Here is a 19360-nt window from a genome sequence, read left to right as displayed (position 1 = left end):
CATCCAGAATTGTGGAGGTCCAGATCATGACCTGAGCTGAAATCAAGAGTTGGACACTCAACTGACTGAGCCACCAAGACACCCCATGTTTTTCTTTTTCACGATTGCTTTGGCTATTCGGTTTTTTTTTTTTTTTTTGTGGTTCCATACAAATTTTAGGATTGTTTGTTCTAGTTATATGAAATAAATGCTATTGATATTTTGATAGGGATTGCATTAAATGTGTAGATTACTTTGGGTAGTATGGACATTTTAACAATATTTGTTCTTCAAATCCATGAGCGTGGAATGTTTTTAACATTTCTTTCTGTTGTCTTCAATTTCTTTCATCACTGTTTTATAGTTTTCAGAGTATAGATCTTTCACCTCTTTCGTTAAGTTTATTCCTAGGTATTTTATTCTTTTTTGGTGCAAGTATAAATGGGAGTGTTTTCTTAATTTCTCTTTCTGCGGCTTCATTATTAGTGTGTAGAAATGCAACAAATTCTGTACATTTATTTTGTATCCTACAACTTTGCTGAATTCATTTATCAGTTCTAGTAGTTTTTTGGTGGAGTCTTTTAGGTTTTCTATATGTAATATCATGTCATCTTCACATAAGTGAAAGTTTTACTTCTTCTTTGCCAATTTGGATGTCTTTTATTTCTTTCTGTTGTCTGATTGCTGTAGCTGGGTCTCATAGTACTATGTTGAGTAAAAGTGGTGAGAGTGGATATCCTTGTCTTATTCCTGATCTTAGGGGAAAAGCTCTCAAGTTTTTCCCATATTGAGTATGATATTCACTGTAGGCTTTCCAAATAAGGCCTTTATTATGTTGAGGTATATTCCATTCGCTTTACTGAAGATTTTTATTATGAGTAAGATGTACTTTGTCAAATACTTTTTCTACATCTGTTGAAATGATCATATGGTTTTTATCCTTTCTCTTATTAATAGATGTATCAACATTATTTGATTTGCAAATATTGAACCACACTTGCATTCCAGGAAAAAATCCCACTTGATCATGGTGAATGATTATTTTAATGTATTGTTGGATTTGGTTTGCTAGTATTTTGTTGAGGATTTTTCTATCTACGTTCATCAGAAATGTTGTCCTTTTGTTCTCTCTCTCTCTCTTGTTTTTTTTACTTTTTGTGGTGTCTTTATCTTATTATCAGGGTAATGCTAGCTTTATACAATGGATTTGGGAGTTTTCTTTCTTCCCCCCTCCCTTTTTTTTTTTTTTTTGAATAGTTTGAGAAGACTAGGTATTAACTCTTTTTTAAATGTTTGGTAGAATTTGCCCATGAAGCTGTCTGGTCCTGGGTTTTTGTTGTTGTTGTTGGTGGTGGTGGTGGTGGTAGTTTTTTGATTACTGATTCAATTTCATTGCTGGTAATTGATCTGTTCAAATTTTCTATTTCTTCCTGTTTTTGTTTTGGTAAGTTCTGTGTTTCTGGGAATTTGTCCATTTCTTCTAGGTTGCCCAATTTGTTGACATACAATTTTTCATAATATTCTTTTATAATTGTTTGTCTTTCTTATATGTTCTTGTTATTTCTTATCTTCCATTTGTGATTTTGGTTGAGTCTTGTCTGTGTGTGTGTGTGTGTGTGTGTGTGTGTGTGTGTGTGTGTATTTTGATGAGTCTGGCCAGAAGTTTATCAATTTTGTTGATCTATTCAAAGACACAGCTTCTAGTTTCATTGATCTGTTCTGGTTTGTTTGTTTGTTTTTAGTTTCTATATTATTATTAATTTTTAAAGTTTATTTATTTTTAGAGAGTGAGTGGAGGAGGGACACAGAGAGAAAGTGAGAAAGAATCCTAGTAGGCTCTTCACTGTCAGCATGAAGCCGGATGTGGGTCTTGAACTCACAAACCATGAGATCATGACCTGAGCTGAAACCAAGAGTCAGATGCTTAATGAGCCACCCAGCCACCCCTAGTTTCTGTATTGTTTATTTCTGCTCTAATCTTTATTATTTTTTTCCTACTGCTGGTTTGAGGTTTTGTTGTTTCTTCTTTTTCTAGCTTCTTCAGGTGTAAGGTTAGGTTGTTTTTTTGAGATTTTTCCTGTGCTTCTTGAAGTAGGCCTATATTGCTATAAACTTCCCTCTTAGAACTGCTTTTGTTGCAGCCCAAAGATTTTGTTCTATTGTGTTTTCATTTTCATTTGTTTCCATGTAATTTTTTATTTCTTCTTTGATTTCTTGGTCCACCCATTCATTGTTTAGTAGCATGTTATTCAGTCTCCATGTATCTGTGCTCTTTCCAGATTTTTTCATGTGGTCAGTTTCTAGTTTTATATAGTGTTATGGTCAGAAAAGATACTTGGTATGACTTTGATCTCTTTGAATTTTTTGAGACTTGTTTTGTGGCCTAATATGTTATCTATTCTGAGAATGTTCCATGTGCCCTTGAAAAGAATGTGTATTCTGCTATTTTAGGATGGAATCTTCTGAATATATCTGTTAAATCCATCTGGTCCAGTGTGTCATTCAAAGCCACTGTTTCCTTCTTGATTTTCTATTTGGATGGTTTGTCCATTGATACAAGTAGGGTAAGCCCCCAACTATTAATGTATTACTATTGAGTAGTTACTTTATATTTGTTATTAACTGTTTTATGTATTTGCATTCTCGCATATTTGGTACATAAATTCTTACAATTGTTATATCTTCTTGTTGGATTGTCCCTTTTATTTTCATGTAATGTCTTTCTTTGTCTCTTGTTATAGTCTTTGTTTTAAACTCTATATATATTGTCCAATGTAATTATTGCTGCTCTGACTTTCTTTTGACATCTGTTTGTGTGATAAATGTTTCTGTATCCCCTCACTTTCAAGCTACAGGTCTTTAGGTCTGAAATTAGTCTCTTTAGGCAGTATATAGATGGGTCTTATTTTTTTCACTTAACAGTTTTTAAATTAATTTTTAATTAATTACTTTATTTTTTAATTCATTAAATTTTTTAATGTTTATTTATTATTTTTGAGAGAGAAAGACAGAGCATGAGCTGGGGTGGGGAAGAGAGAGAGAAAGACACAGAATCTGAAGCAGACTCCAAGCTGTCAGCACAGAGCCTGATGTGGGGCTTGGACTCACAAAGCATGAGATCATGACCTGAGCTGAAATCAAGAGTCGGGTGCTTAGCCAACTGAGCTACCCAGGTGCCCTAACACTTTTTAAATTGAAATATTAGTAGTAAATAATATGTTTTTCTTTCCTAAGTATCAGTGTCTATAACTGCAGTTACCAGAGAGCTGATTCTCCTCACACTAATGTATATTAAATATTTAAGATTAGACCTAAAGGAGTTGAGAAGGATCCAGCCACATAAAGAGTGTGGGGACAAGGGTCCAGACAGAAGGATAAAAGCTCTGAGGTAATAGAGAACTGCTATTGTGGTTGAAGCTTCAAAGATGGGGAAGAGGGTAACCAGATATAAAGCTGGAGAAGTTAGACAGGAGCCATTTCAGAAGCCTTTGTGACTTCCATAAAGAGTTTGGATTTTTTTTTTTTAAGCAAGGAAGTAATATGATCTGATTTACATTTTAAGAGGACAACTCTGGCTGCTATGTGAAGAAAGGACAATAATCCTAGTGACAAGTTTTGTGGTTTTTTGTTTTTTTTTTTTTTAGTTTACTTATTTTGAGAGCGAACAAGTCAGGGAGGAGCAGAAAGAGAGGGAGAGAGAGAGAGAGAGAGAGAGAGAGAGAGAGAGAGAGAGAATATCCCAAGCAGGCTCCATACTGCCAGTGCAGAGCCTGTGCAGGGCTCGAACTCATGAACTATGAGATCATGCCCTGAACCAAAGCTGGCTTCTTAATTGACTGAGCCACCCAGACATCCCTAGTGACAAGTTTTAGGAAATACTTATAAATTAGGACCTAAAGATTCAAATTGTAAACTATACAGGTGAATGCCTGGAGTTCTGTTCTGAAGCTCTTTTGTAATATTTCCTGGGACAGCACATAATAGATGTTTTTTAAAAAAGGTAAAAAATTTAAAATGTCGACAAATCATTCAATGCTCTGGCCACTTGTGGTTTAAAAAAATCAATTATAAAACTTTCAGTTGTTTCATTATTTATTTTTTGGGGGGGGGGGAGGTTACAACAGCTTTTTTAATTTTTTAAAATTTTATTTAAATTATTTTTTTAACGTTTATTCATTTTTTTTATTTTTTTATTTTTATTTTTTTTTTAATTTTTTTTTCAACATTTATTTATTTTTGGGACAGAGAGAGACAGAGCATGAACAGGGGAGGGGCAGAGAGAGAGGGAGACACAGAATCGGAAACAGGCTCCAGACTCTGAGCCATCATCGCTTCTCGGCCTTTTGGCTAAGATCAAGTGCAGACTCTGAGCCATCAGCCCAGAGCCCGACGCGGGGCTCGAACTCACGGACCGCGAGATCGTGACCTGGCTGAAGTCGGACGCTTAACCAACTGTGCCACCCAGGCGCCCCGTCGTTTATTCATTTTGAGAGAGAGAGAGAGAGAGACAGAGTGCGAGTAGAGGATGGGCAGAAAGAGCGGGAGACACAGACTCTGAAGCAGGCTCTAGGATCTGAGCCGTCAGTACAGAGCCCGATACTGGGCTTGAACCCATGAACCTTGAGATCATGACCTGAACTGAAGTCAGATTCTTAACCAACTGAGCCACCCAGGCACCCCTAATTTTTTTTAATTTTATTTAAATCCAAGTTAGTTAGCATATAGCATAATAATGATTTCAGGAATAGAATTTAGTGATTCATCACTTACATATAACAGCCAGTGCTCATCCCAACAAGTGCCCTTCTTAATGCCCATCACCCATTTAACCCATCCCCCCACCCAACACCCCACCAGCAACCCTCAGTTTGTTCTCTGTATTTAAGAGTCTCTTGTAGTTTGTCTCTCTCTTTGTTTTTATCTTATTTTTGCTTTTCTTCCCCTTTGTTCATCTGTTTTGTTTCTTAAATTCCATGTATGAGTGAAATCATATGATATTTGTCTTTCTGACTGACTTATTTCGCTTAGCATAATACATTCTAATTCCATCCACACTGTTGCAAATGGCACAATTTCATTCTTTTTGATCACCAGGTAGTATTCCATTGTATGTACGTACCACATCTTCTTTATCCATTTGTCAGTTGATGGACATTTGGGCTCTTTCCATACTTTGGCTATAGTTGATAGTACTGCTATAAACATTGGGTGCACGTGCCCTTTCGAATCAGCATTTTTGTATCCTTTGGATAAATGCCTAGTAGTGCAATTGCTGGGTCATAGGGCAGTTCTATTTTTATTTTTTTGAGGACTCTCCATATTGTTTTCCAGAGTGGCTGCACCAGTTTACATTCCCACCAGGAGTGAAAGGGTTCTTCTTTCTCCGCATCCTCGCCAACACCTGTTGTTGCCTGAATTGTTCATTTTAGCTGTTCTGACAGGTGGTGTGAGGTGGTATCTCATTGTGGTTTTGATTTTTATTTCCCTTATGATGAGTAATGTGAGCATCTATTCATGTGTCTGTTAGCCATCTGGATGTTTTCTTTGGAAAAGTGTCTATTTCATGTCTCTTGCCCATTGCTTCACTGGATTATTTGTATTTTGGGTGTTGAGTTTGATAAGTTCTTTCTAGATTTTGGATACTAACCCTTATGTGATATTTTGTTTGCACGTATCTTTTCCCATTCCATTGGTTGCCTTTTAGTTTTGCTGATTGTTTCCTTCACTGTGCAGAAGCTTTTTATCTTGATGAGATACCAATAGTTCATTTTTTGCTTTTGTGTCCCTTGCCTCTGGAGACATGTCACGTAAGAAGTTGCTGCGGCCAAGGTCAAAGTAGTTGTTGCTTGTTTTCTCCTCTAGAATTTTGATGGCTTCCTGTCCTGTGTTTAGGTGTTTCATCCATTTTGAGTTTATTTTTGTGTATGGTGTAAGAAAGTGGATGTCACTGTCCAGTTTTCCCAACACCATTTGCTAAAGAAGAGACTGTCTTTTTTCTATTGGATATTCTTTTCTTTGTCAAAGATTAGTGGGCCGTAAACTTCAATTGTTTTAATAATTTCTGGAAGTTCCACTATCATAACAAATAACTTATGGTAAAACCTCATCCGATGTGTTTAGTATAGATGCTGCTTTCTACATGTTACATGTGCCTCCAACAATATTTAGAAATTTTTTTCATTCCTTTCTTGGGTATATAAATAATGTCACACAAAGAATTGAGAACTTATTGGTATTTTTTAAAACTTCCTTAAGAATCTTTATTATTACCAAATCCAAAAGATGTGATGTGATGGAGAATTTAATACTCCCTATTCCTCTTCTTAACCTTTCTTATAAAACCATTAAATTTTCCTTTCACATTAGTTATGCTATCATAGAACTAAACTCACATTTTATGCAAAACAATTCCAATTTACTACAGATAAATTTTCATAATTCTTTGTAGGTTGGTCTACTTTCTCTTCAATATCAAGAAAATTTAGCAATCACCTTCTGACATTTTCTGTGGATGTAGTCATAGATGATAGCAGATATTTTACTGCACTATTTAGTTACAATTTATATCATCAGTATTACTGTTTTTCTAGAATATAGCAGTCTTTTCTTTGGTTATTGTTTTCATAGTTCCCTAGAAAGAAACCTTCCCAACTTATGTTAGAAATACCAAATGTTAAAGGAGAATACAAGATTTGTTTTCAAAGTGATGGAAAAAATTATCAAAAATAGTAAATTGGTACTGGTATACTGACTGAAAAACAGAACAATAACTAAGGTAGAAACAGCCAAACTGAGGTGTGATCTTGGTTGGATTAGAATAAAGTACTCATAGTGTTACAGTTTTTTCTTTGTTTTTGCACAGTTTTTACACTTGCTGTATAAATAAAAATCATCCAAAATGAGAACAAACTGGCTATATATTCAGAGTTTGCAATAACAAGAAAGTCAGTTGTTATCGTTCATTGCATTTGGCAGATTGAAAGGGGAGCGGGCAGTTTTATGGTGAAAAAAAGGAGATGGATTGGAGATTTTTAGCTTGGGTAAGCTCAGTAGCATGGGATAAGTAGAAGCCAGGCATCTTAGGTAAGTGGTTTGGGGAACATATTTGTATTTCTCTGGTTGGTCTCCAAGTTGAAATCATGTGGGGTTGGTGTGTGGGCTGGTGACAAAAAAAGGGGGGGGTGGTAGGGAAGAGCTGGCAGTCATTAACAAAATCCTGACTCTTCTAGGCTGATTGCTGCAGAGGTTGTGATCGGCTTTTCTGACTGGTTGCTGAAAAGATTGTAGGACAGAGTCCTGTTATTTTGTATGGTCATTGTCCATTTGTATACTGTCTCCCATTATTGAAGAACAAATAGATTTATGTTTTATAATTTTATGACTGATTATGTAGCTTTGAGAGTTCTGTCAAGATTCTAATAGTTACAGAAATCTTAATAATTTATGTCTGAGAGTTTAAGGTGAATTGTGCCAAAGTGTTCATTCCATAAGACATTTATATGAACGTGTCATTAGTTTAGGTAGAAGTGGATTCTGGACCTCAGAGATACAGTTACAATCACCTGATTTGGACTACCTGAGAGAGACTTTGGGTATTTTCTTAGTGACTTATTGGATAATTGGGACTTTTAAAGATGTAGAAGAGAAAATAACTGGCCTTTCACTATTGGAAGCTCTGTACATTGCAATTTCTTAGATAGCGTATGTAGAGGAGATTAGATGGCTATGATAAGGAATTATTTTGAGTTTCTACATTAAAAAATTTTTTTAATGTTTTATTTATTTTTGAGAGAGAGAGAGAGAGAGAGAGAGAGAGAGAGAGAGAGAGAGAGAGAGAGAGAGAATGAACCGGGGATGGGCAGAGAGAGAGGAAGACACAGAATCCAAAGCAGGCTCCAGGCTCTGAGCTGTGAGCACAGAGCTCCATGCTGGCCCAAACTCACAAGCAGTGAGATCATGACCTGAGCCAAAATCAGATGCTTAACCAACTGAGCCACCCAGGTGCCCCAGTTCCTACTTTTTTTAAATTAAATTTTTATTTTGAGAAATTTCAAATTTTAAATATTTTGTATAAAAGTAATAAAGCATGAATAGATAAGGCTAAAGTACCCTTTATCTTCCCTCTGCCTATCTTTGTCACATTCCCTTCTGTTCATAAGAGGCAACTTCTTTTGAATTTGGTGTGTGTCCTTCTAACTCATAAAATTATTATTTCTAAAAACAATAGAACTGCCTTTAACTTATCTAATTATAAACATAAAAATAGGAGGTCTGAAAGACTTCTCTGTAGATTTCTTTTAGATTAGTAAATTAACGTAGCGTGATGAACTTGCGAAACAACATTTTTCACCAAGTAGGTCAGTAACTAGCCTTATTGTGTTAAATAATGTACACTCTTTGTATCCATATTAATTTGTCTAAGTAGCAGCAGGCAGCTTTGAAAAAAAAATTGAGGAAAAGAGCCTATGCAAGAAAGTAGGCTTTAATTCTGCACAGCGAAGGAAACAATTAAAAAAAAGCCTAAAAGACAACCTACAGAATGGGGGGAGATATTTGCAAATGACATATCTGATAAAGAGTATCCAAAATCTATGAAGAACTTACAAAACTCAGTACCCAAAAAGTAAATAATCTGATTAAAAAGTGGGCAGAATGGGAATGCAAGCTGGTACAGCCACTCTTGTAAACAGTATGGAGGTTCCTCAAAAAATTAAAAATAGAACTACCCTACGACCCAGCAATTGCACTTTTAGACATTTATCCACGGGATATAGGTGTGCTGTTTCGAAGGGACACATGCACCCCCACGTTTATAGCAGCACTATCAACCATAGCCAAAGTATGGAAAGAGCCCAAATGTCCATTGATGGATGAATGGATAAAGAAGATGTGGTATATATATATATACAATGGAGTATCACTCGGCAATTGAAAAGAATGAAATCTTGCCATTTGCAACTACATGGATGGAACTGGAGTACCGGTATTATGCTAAGTAAAATTAGTCAGAGAAAGACAAAAATTATATGACTTCACTCATATGAGGACTTTAAGAGACAAAACAGATGAACATAAGGGAAGGGAAACAAAACTAATATAAAAACAGGGAGGGGGACAAAACAGAAGAGACTCATAAATATGGAGAACAAACTGAGGGTTACTGGAGGGTTTGTGGGAGGGGGGATGGACTAAATGGGTAAGGGGCATTATGGAATCTACTCCTGAAATCATTGTTTCACTATATACTAACTAATTTTGGATGTAAATTTTAAAAAATAAAAAAATAAAATTAAAAAAAAAAAGATTAGTCAAAAGCCAAACAGGCCATTTTCACTCACCTTGGAGAGTAATGGCAAAGAAGGCTGGGTTAATCTGCTTCCCACACTAAGTCCTCAATTATATTCAGTCATTTGACAGAATGAACTGGAGGCTATAACACGAGACAGAACCTGTATGGATCCAGGCAAAAGCTAATAGGAAACCTGTCTATTGAAAATAATCAGTGTGCATACTTTGACTACCTCCAGCATATTTACTTTTTGTTTATCCATTTGTTACATTTTTCAGCATGCTTGACTCATCTAAATTAGGCTCTAGAATTTAGTAAGTATGAGGACAGGAACAAAGGATGGAGGAGAGTAGGGTTAATGTTGGAGAAGCTGGCTAGGGAGATCTGAACAGTTTGTGCTTTATTCAAAGTTGGATGAGAAGCTTTGGGTGGGTCTTGAGAAAGGAGTCGTGTGATCCGAGTGCTGAGGTCCCAGATAGAAGAAACAAGAAGTAACACTAAATGTTTGGGTTTTTTTTCTTGAGCAGTAATGTTTATTATCATATTTTTACATAGTATTACAATTAACTAAACAATTACATGAAACGTGTCATTTATTCTTTGTAGCTTTCTTGTGCCAAAAGAGAAAAATACCTTTAAAAAAACACATTTTTATGTTTTGTGGGGTGGAGGGACATTTTTACATGGAAACTGTAGTGATAGAATGGTGGCGTTCATTATATGAATTTTTGATTCTTTTACTGAAGTGTATGCTTTTGCCAATACTTCCTCTTCACCCCCCCACTCTCCCACCCCAAATGAAAGAAGCAATAGAATTAAGAATGAGGCATGGAATGTATCATTATTTTTGTTCATTTTACTAAGATTTTATCTCCAACTCAGAAATGTTTGTAACATTTTTATCTCCCAAGTCTAATAACATTATATTCTGATAACTAAAAAAAAAAGGGGGGGGGGACAGAAGCATGAACAGACATTTCTCCAAAGAAGACATGCAGATGGCCAACAGACACATGAAAAGCTGCTCAACATCATTCATCATCAGGGAAATAAACATAAAAACCACAATGAGATATCACCTCATACCTGTCAGAATGGCTAAAATCAAAAACATAAGAAACACCAAGTGTTGATGAGGTTGTGGAGAAAAAGGAGCCCTCTTGCACCACTGATGAGAATGCAAACTGGTGCAGCCACTCTGGAAAACAGTATGGAAGTTTCCCAAAAAGTTAAAAATAGAATTACCATATGATCCAGTAATTGCACTACTGGATATTTACCTAAAAATACAAAAACACTAGTTCAAAGGGTTACATATACCCTGCAATTTATAGCAGATTATTTATTTATTTATTTATTTATTTATTTATTTATTTATTTATTTATTTATTTATAAGGTTTATTTATTTATAAGGTTTATTTATTTATTTTGAGAAAAAGAGAGCGCACAAGTTGGGGAGGAACAGAGAGAGAGGGGGAGAAAGATAGAGAATCCCAAGCAGGCTCCACACTGTCAGTGCAGAGCCCAATGCAAGGCTTGAATTCATGAAACTTGAGATCATGACCTGAGCTGATGTTAAGAGTGGGATGCATAACCAACTGACCACCCAGGTGCCCCTATAGCAACATTATTTATAATAGCCAAACTATGGAAGCAGCCCAAGTGTGCAGTGATATATTAATTGATAAATAAGGTGTGTGATAAATTGATAAATAAGATATATATATATACACACCACATCTTATTGTATATATACACACACATAATGGAATATTATTTAGCTATAAAAAGAATGAAATCTTCCATTTGCAATGACATAGATGGAGCTAGAGAATATAATGACAAATACCATATGATTTCACTCATATGTGGAATTTAAGAAAACAAACAAAGGACATAGAGAGTCAAACTGAGAAACTGACAACTATAGAGAACAAAATGATGTTTACCAGAGTGGAGGTGGGGGGGGGGATGGGTGAAATAGGTGATGGGGATTAGGGAGTGCACACATCATGATAAGCACTGGGTGATACATAGAATTGTTGAATCACTGTATTGTATACCCTGAAACTAATAGAACACTATATGTTAACTATACTGGAATTAAAATTTAAAAAAGAAGAAAGTAAGCTTTAAATTGACACATTGAGGACTGTGTAAAAACGTGAGTCAGAGGGTTTTTCTTTCTTGCACTTGGCTGAACCTGATCAAATTTACTTTGATCTTTCTTTGCTTGGTACTAATAGAAGCAATACTTTTTTCTGGTTTCAAAATGAACAGGTACTGTATACACTATACTTGTAAATCAGTGTTTCAGGTATTGCCATTTTGAGACCCATGTGGCAGAACAAAGTTCATTTTGCTAAAATTATAATCAATTCTCCCAGAACATAATTTAATAGAATTCTGTGTATCTTGTTTTAAACATGCCTGTGATTTTTATGGACACAGTTGACTGAACAAAGAACTATATTTAGTAACTTATTTGAAAGTTACTGTAATTAAATCTGATTTAGTTCTAATTATTACTAATACCATAGATAGTACAAGCAAGGAGAAAAATGCAGCTCATCAAAGAAGAGACCCATGAGATAGAATGCAGCTAGTTTGAATCTTAATGAAAAATTCCTAGGATGCCAGCACATTTGCACTGTCATGAATGAGAACTGTTGTACAAAGACCTCACCTGAATAGAGTGACTCCATGGAGTACCGATGACTTTACATCTCTACAAAAAATAAAGAGTTTATGTTTTTCATTTGTTGAGAGGTTATGTCTTGTTAAACTGCATAATGAGTGCTATGGCTTGTGATTTAAATGTATTATGCCCTTTCTGCACTACCCATATAATGTTCTGGGTTCCATTCATAACTTAAAGGGAAAATTTCACAATGTTTGGAGTCCTTGATGTTCTGCAAGTAAAGGAGAATGTCCTCAAATTCCTTGCAGTAGGAACCTCGACTTCCAAGTGGAACAATACATCTACAAAAGGAAAAGTGATGGCTTCCACTGGCAGCTCATGCCTTTGGTACAGTTGAAAACTCGGCTGATGTCAGTGTCCTGTCATTCTGGAATACTGGCCAGCAAGCTGTGGTGAAGTTTGCTGCTGCCATTGGAGCCATTGCTGTTGCTGGCCACTTCACTCCTAGAACCTCCATTAATCAGATCCAGATAGCCTTCTGGGAGCCAAGACTTCCAGAGGTTATTGATCCCAAGGCTGACCACCAGGTCTGCCACAGTGTCTTTTGTTAATATGCCTACCATTGCTTGGTGTAACACAGACTTTCTTCTGTGCTGTGTAGATACTGACATCCCTTGCAACAAGGGAGCTCACTCATTGGGTGTGATATGATAGATACTGGCCTGGGAAATTGTGTGCATGTGTGGCACTGCCTCCCATGAACACCTGTGGGAAGTCATGCCTAATCTCTACTTCTCCAGAGATCCTAAAGAGACTGAAAACAAAGAGCACCCTGCTGCTGAAGAGGCTGTGACCAAGGAGGAACTTAAAGGTGAATGGACTGCTCCTGGACTTGGAAGCAGTTGACTGGTATGAAGGTGTAGAGGTGCCCTCTCTGCCCATAGAACAGTTCTTTACTAAAGACTGGAGTGTTCAGCCTGCCACTGAAGACTGATCTGCAGCTTCTACTGCTCAGGCCACTAAATGGGCAAGAACAACAACTGAGTGGTCTTAAGCTGTTCTTCCACACTCTTAAACAAAATGGAAATAAGGTTGATGGCAAAAACTAAGCAGCTTTTAAAAGTTGGAAAAAATATATTATGAACATGAGTTTTTATTTTGCTTCAGAAGTTTTGTTTTTGCCTTTGGGAAGCACTCAAAATGCTATTCATTTACTAGCAAGTGTATTGTAGTTTATAGCATGTTCTATAAGATTTCATCTCCAAGAATAGGGGATATCTGGTTGGCTCAGTTGGTAGAGCATGAGACTCTCAATCTTAAAGTTGTGAGTCCAAGCCCCATGTTGGGCATGGATCCTACTTATATATATAAAAAAAAAGTTTCATCTCCAAGAATAAAACTTCATATCTGTATGTAGAGACAATTTGTATAAGGTAAAATTTCTACAATCTTGATTAATTTTTGAAGGAATGTTATTTTTATTATCCTTAACTTTTTAATTGAGTTTCAGAACATTTTCCTTGTATTTATAAACAAAAGACTATGGTCTTTATTTTATCAGAAAATTAGGAAACTTTTTTCTTCCTTCCTTTCTTTCGTTCAGAAACATTTTCCTGTATTTAATTGCCATGTTGCTTGCAGGTTTTGGCTTTTCTGCAGATAACCAAAATGTCAGTAGGTAGGGAATTCTGTAATCTGAGACTAGTATTTTGAAATCTGCTATAATGATATAGTGATATATTTCTTGATCTTTTCACAGAAAATTGTGAAATACTGGCAAACTTAAAATATTAATTCATTAATGGGTATGTTGTTATTTCTAGTCTTCTTCCTGAAATGTAAGGAATTAAAATTAAAATTTTTTACTTATAGAATAAGTCAGAAACTGATACTAAATCAAAAGATTGAAGGTAATTAGGACATTATAATGATTGAGAAAGCTGAAGACAGTTTGTAAAATTTTAGATTTCAACCTAAATTATTAGATTTTAACAGTGGTTGGTTAAAATATATCTCCTAAATGAAATATGTGCATGTTGAATTAAATTACTACACATTATTGTAAAATCTATAGTATTTGAACTTAAGATATTTTAAACAGTTATGTTTTGCTTTTTAAAATTTGACCATATAGTAAGACTATTTGCATAACCAACACAAGTAGCTTTGGGACATCATTAGGGAATGTGAAGCATATTCTCCATTGTTAATGAAAAGGGTGAGATTTTTCTAAAGGAAAAGAAAAATGGAAAATCAAGATACTGCTTTTTAAATTTTCTAATTCCTGTTTTTCAGGGAATAAATAGCTGGTTCACATGTTATATTTCTAAACTTATCACTTCCCTACCAAAGAGATAAATACATCTTCACAATGATTTTACAGATTGCTGGGAGTTCTTTGGTCTATATTATAGGAAACCTCAATTTTTCAACAAATTGTATTTTAAAAGTTTCTTTTTAAATTTATTTTAGGATTTTTTTTAATGTTTATTTTTGAGGGAGAGAGAGATGCAGTGAGTGTAGGGGAGGGGCAGAGAGAGAGGGAGACACAGAATCCAGAGCAGGTTCCAGGCTCTGAGCTCTCAACACAGAGCCCGATGTGGGGCTCAAACTCATGAACTGTGAGATCGTGACCGTGAATCATGACCCATGACCTACGCTGAAATCAGACACTTAAATGACTGAGCCACCCAGGCATCCATATTTTAGGATTTTTAAGATTAAGATTCTTAACTTAATTAAGATGCTTAAGATTCTCTCTCTCCCTGTCTCTCTGCCCCCCCATAAAAATAAATAAACATTTTTCTTTAACTCCTAGTTTTCTTAGGGGTAACAGTTTACAAACAGAAAAATTGAGAGAGATTTTGTTATTAATGGTTAGATGGTCATTGAAAGATTATAGTAAGTAGAACTATAAATAATAAAAGAGTTTGATATGTGAATTATATATATATATATATATCAGTGAAGCTATTATCAAAAGTAAAATAAGAAATAAAAGTTTGAAAGGGGGAATCATTTCTTGTGGCCAAACTTCCAAATAAGGAAAGAGTGACTTTAGATTACTTACTTATTTGTATTTGTTATGAGAAATATGCCAAGCAAGTCGTCAATTTAATAAATTCAGTAAAAGATCTTAATCTGCTACCTAGGGGGAAAATACAAATGGAAAACACAGATCAAGTAATCATTTGGAAACTAAGAATATTTTAGGAGTTTAAGATCCGTTTAGAGAGTCATCAAGTATAGTTTTTTTTTTGTTTTTGTTTTTGTTTTTTAATTTTTTAACGTTTATTTATTTTTGAGACAGAGAGAGACAGAGCATGAACGGGGAGGGGCAGAGAGAGAGGGAGACACAGAATCTGAAACAGGCTCCAGGCTCGCTGAGGGTCAGCACAGAGCCCGACGCGGGGCTCGAACTCACGGACCGCGAGATCATGACCTGAGCCGAAGTCGGCGGCTTAACCGGCTGAGCCACCCAGGTGCCCCTCAAGTATAGTTTTGAAAATATTTATGAAAACTGACTTTTGCTGCTCAAAGTTGGGGAACAAAGTTACAGATGATATTTATTTCTTCTTTTTAGTAATTCAGTTGAATTTTAGTAATTCAATCGCTGCTAAATGAAGAAATGGTGACATGAAACTGATGAGTTATCCAAAAAAGGTGCCAAACTATAATGATTTTATTTTCCCCATCTTTCAACATATTTTTCTCTTTTTTCCTTCAGAACTCTTGCTAGATAGAGATGACAGCAGGGTGTTCCTGCAATAATCTAGACTCTGGAATTTGGCAGCTAGGAACTAAAATGCTTTTCAACTACTTAGTTTTACTCTTTGTACAAATTTTTAGTGGGAGATCTTAACTGAATATTCTGATTATGTTGCAAAAGGTGCATCCAAGGACTTACAGAATTAGAAACACACTCTGAAAGAATTTATTTTATGATTATTTTGTTTTTATTTTAGAGCAGAGCATGAGCAGAAGAAAGGGGCAGAGGGAGAGAGAGAGAGAGGAAGAGAGAGACAGAGAGAGAATCTTAAGCAGGCTCCACACTTAGTATGGAGCTCAACTCGAGGCTCAATCCCATGACTCTGAGATCATGACCTGAGCCAAAACCAGGAATCAGACACTCAACTGACTGAGCCACCTAGGCACACCAGAAAATATTTTAATGCACTTATTATTTTTAATATCTTTGAAACAAAATACTACTTGTAATGTTTCACTGTTACCTTTAATTTTTGACCATATGTTTAAAATCTAAAATTACGTTATCATTTAAGAAAACAAAGTTAGGCACTGAAATAAATTAACTTTTAAAAAGATTTGGGTTTCAACATTTTCAGTAGTCTTGGACTTAAATGGGAGGTTAGTGTTTTCTTAATCAACAGGATCAGGAATATGAAGATTCCTGCAGGGTTTTACACAAAAGAAGTGTAAACATAAGTACTTTGCCAGAATAGAGCAGTGAGAGTCTGTAATAATTTTTTAGGAAAGAATCTGGTGATATCTCCTGAATATGTAATCTTTTGGCTAGAATTGCAGACTTCTTAAAAGCATAATTGTTAAGAGAAAATTTCTCTTCTGATTCTGTTGTGCAAGAGTTTTTTTTTTTTAAGTTGGTAATAGTCTACTGTTTTTGGTTATTAAGAAATATATATGTAATATATATAAGATACATATTTCACTTTCTGTAGATTTTATTGTCTTAAGTGCTTTGGTGGTGACTTTAATGTCCTCATCAAGTAGAATATTACACAGCAAGTAAAATCATTATTATTTAGTCTTGTTTTTGAGATTCTAATTAATTAAAGAAAATATTCCCCACCTGCTAAGTATTATACCAGTCCTTTTTTATTTTCCTTTCACTTCTTCGCTTTCTTTTCTCTCTTTAAAAAATTAACACAGGTGCACCTAGGTGGCTCAGTATGTTGGGCAACTGTCTCTTGATTTCAGGTCAGGTCATGATCTCATGGTTTGTGGCTTCGAGCTCATCAGCATGGAACCCCATGCTGTCAGTGCAGAGCCTGCTTGGGATTCTCTCTGTCTCTGTCTCTGTCTCTGTCTCTCTCTCTCAACCCTTCCCTACTCAGTTTCTCTCTCTCAAAATAAATAAATATTTTTTAAAAATTACACAAATGGAGGCACCTCACTGTCTCAGTCGGCGGAGCATGTGACTCTTGATTTTGGGGTTGTGAATTCGAACCCTGTGTTGGGTGTAGAAAAATAAAATCTTTAAAGCATTTACAAAAATTTTTATTTTGAGAGAGAGAGAAAAATCTTAAGTAGGCTCCATGCTCAGGACGCAGTGCAGAACAGGACATGGGGCTGGATCCCATGACCCTGGGATTATGACCTGAGTCAAAATCAAGAGTTGACCGGGTGCTCAACCAACTGAACCATGCCAGCTGCTCCTAGATGAATAAAATATTTTAAAAAATTGCACGAATGTAATAGATGAAAATATGTTCATTGTAAAAGCTTTTTTAAAAAAAATTTTAATGTTTTATTTTATTTTTGAGAGAGAGAGAGAGAGAGCATGAGCAGTGGAAGGGCAGAGAGAGGGAGACACAGAACTTGAAGCAGGCTCCAGGCTCTTCGCTGTCAACACAGAGCCCGACTCCTGGCTTAAATCCACTAACTGTGAGATCATAACCTGAGTTGAAGTCAGTCGCTTGACTGACTGAGCCACCCAGCACCCCCATTGTAAAATGTTTTAAAATGGAAATATATACAATAAAAAGCAAAAGCTTCCCTCAACCCCCCAACTTACTCCCCTATCAAGAAATCACCATTTTGGTATGTTTCATTCCAAATCTATTTTTGTATATTTACATACTGTTTTAGATATTGAGGATTTATTTTTTTTATTTTAAATTGTTTTTTAATGTTTGTTTATTTTTGAGAGAGACAGAGACAGAGTGTGAGTGGGTTAGGGGCAGAGAAAGAGGGAGACACAGAATCCGAAGAAGACTTCAGGCTCCGAGCTGTCAGCACAGAGCCCGACACAGGTCTCAAACTCACAAACTGGCAGATCATGACCCGAGCTGAAGTTGGATGCTTAACCCACTGAGCCACCCAGGCACCCCTTGAGGATTTTTTTAAAGATTTTTTTAATGTTTATTTTTATTTTTTATTTTTATTATTATTTTTTAAATGTTTATTTATTTTTGAGACAGAGACAGAGCATGAACGGGGGAGGGTCAGAGAGAGAGGGAGACACAGAATCCGAAGCAGGCTCCAGGCTCTGAGCTGTCAGCACAGAGCCTGATGCGGGGCTCGAACTCACGGACTGTGAGATCATGACCTGAGCCGAAGTCGGACGCTCAACCGACTGAGCCACCCAGGCGCCCCTGTTTATTTTTATTTTTGAGAGAGCCAGAGCATGAGTGGAGGAGGGCCAGAGAGAAAGGGAGACAGGATCTTAAGTGGACTCCACACTGTCAGCACAGGGCCCGATGTGGAGCTCGAACTCACAAACTGTGAGATCGTGACCTGAGCCTAAGTCAGACGCTTAACTGACTGAGCCACGCAGGCACCCCTTAAGTCAAATTTGACTTTTATTGTAGGATAATCTGGTTGAGCCATTTGTTAGGGAAACTACTACTACTGCTACTATTTCTACTCTGTTGTCATTGTCTTCGTCTTCTTTTTCTTCTGTATTGTATTGTATTGTATTTATTTTATTTTATTTTATTTTATTTTATTTTATTTTATTTTATTTTATTTTATTATTTTATTTTATTTTATTTTATTTTTTAATTTAATTTAATTTATTTGGGGGGAACTTCTGACCCTAACTCCATTTCATCTGTCTGGTTCAATAGAATCAGGGAGGAGAACTGCTAATCTGTGAATTCAGCATTAACCTATGTATAAAATCACTTAATCGCCTTGGTTTTTTACTATAGTACTTATGCCCTCAACAGTTTCTGGTGTCTCTTCATCAAGAGATGCCTGTTTTATCCTCTTGAGGGAAAAAGCTGCAGACTTCTGCCAAAATTGGGAAGTTAGGGAAGGTAGTCATCTAGGTGTGGAATGGGGCATCTAGGGATGCACCAGCTTCTTAAACAGCTTTCACTCAGTTTTTCTTATTTTATCCATTCCATTTGCCACTTACCCCCAGTTCTACAGGTACTTAGTGTGGCCAGTTTTTGTTTATTTAGAGGATTCTTTTGTATATATTGGGTTTGTTCTCAGCTTTCCTCACTGTTGGTTTAAGACTTGGCTTTCTGTGTCCTGCTACTTCAGTTGCCACTCCATCATCTACTTTGTGTCGCCTTTTTTCTTCCTCTCTTTCAGTTATTATTTTAAAATATTCCCTTTACCGTTGCCTGGCAGGGTTTCTGGAGGGAGCAAGTTGAATGTGTTCAATTTGCCCTCTAAACCTGGAAGTCTCACTTATTCTTTCTTTCTTTCTTTCTTTCTTTCTTTCTTTCTTTCTTTCTTT

General features: G+C 35.9%; 1 protein-coding gene and 1 pseudogene across 1 annotated transcript in view; both read left to right on the top strand.

Annotated features, from left to right (window-relative positions):
• The window catches only part of PPM1E (protein phosphatase, Mg2+/Mn2+ dependent 1E), a 227903-nt gene that overhangs the window by 109045 nt on the left and 99498 nt on the right, over positions 1 to 19360 (top strand). The gene's annotated exons all lie outside the window — the stretch shown is intronic.
• Positions 10822 to 15258, top strand: LOC109494302 (annotated as a pseudogene).

This window comes from Felis catus, chromosome E1, assembly GCF_018350175.1.
Source record: "Felis catus isolate Fca126 chromosome E1, F.catus_Fca126_mat1.0, whole genome shotgun sequence".
Classification (NCBI taxonomy): Eukaryota; Metazoa; Chordata; class Mammalia; order Carnivora; family Felidae; genus Felis; species Felis catus.
This window is presented reverse-complemented; position numbering and strand designations above follow the sequence as displayed.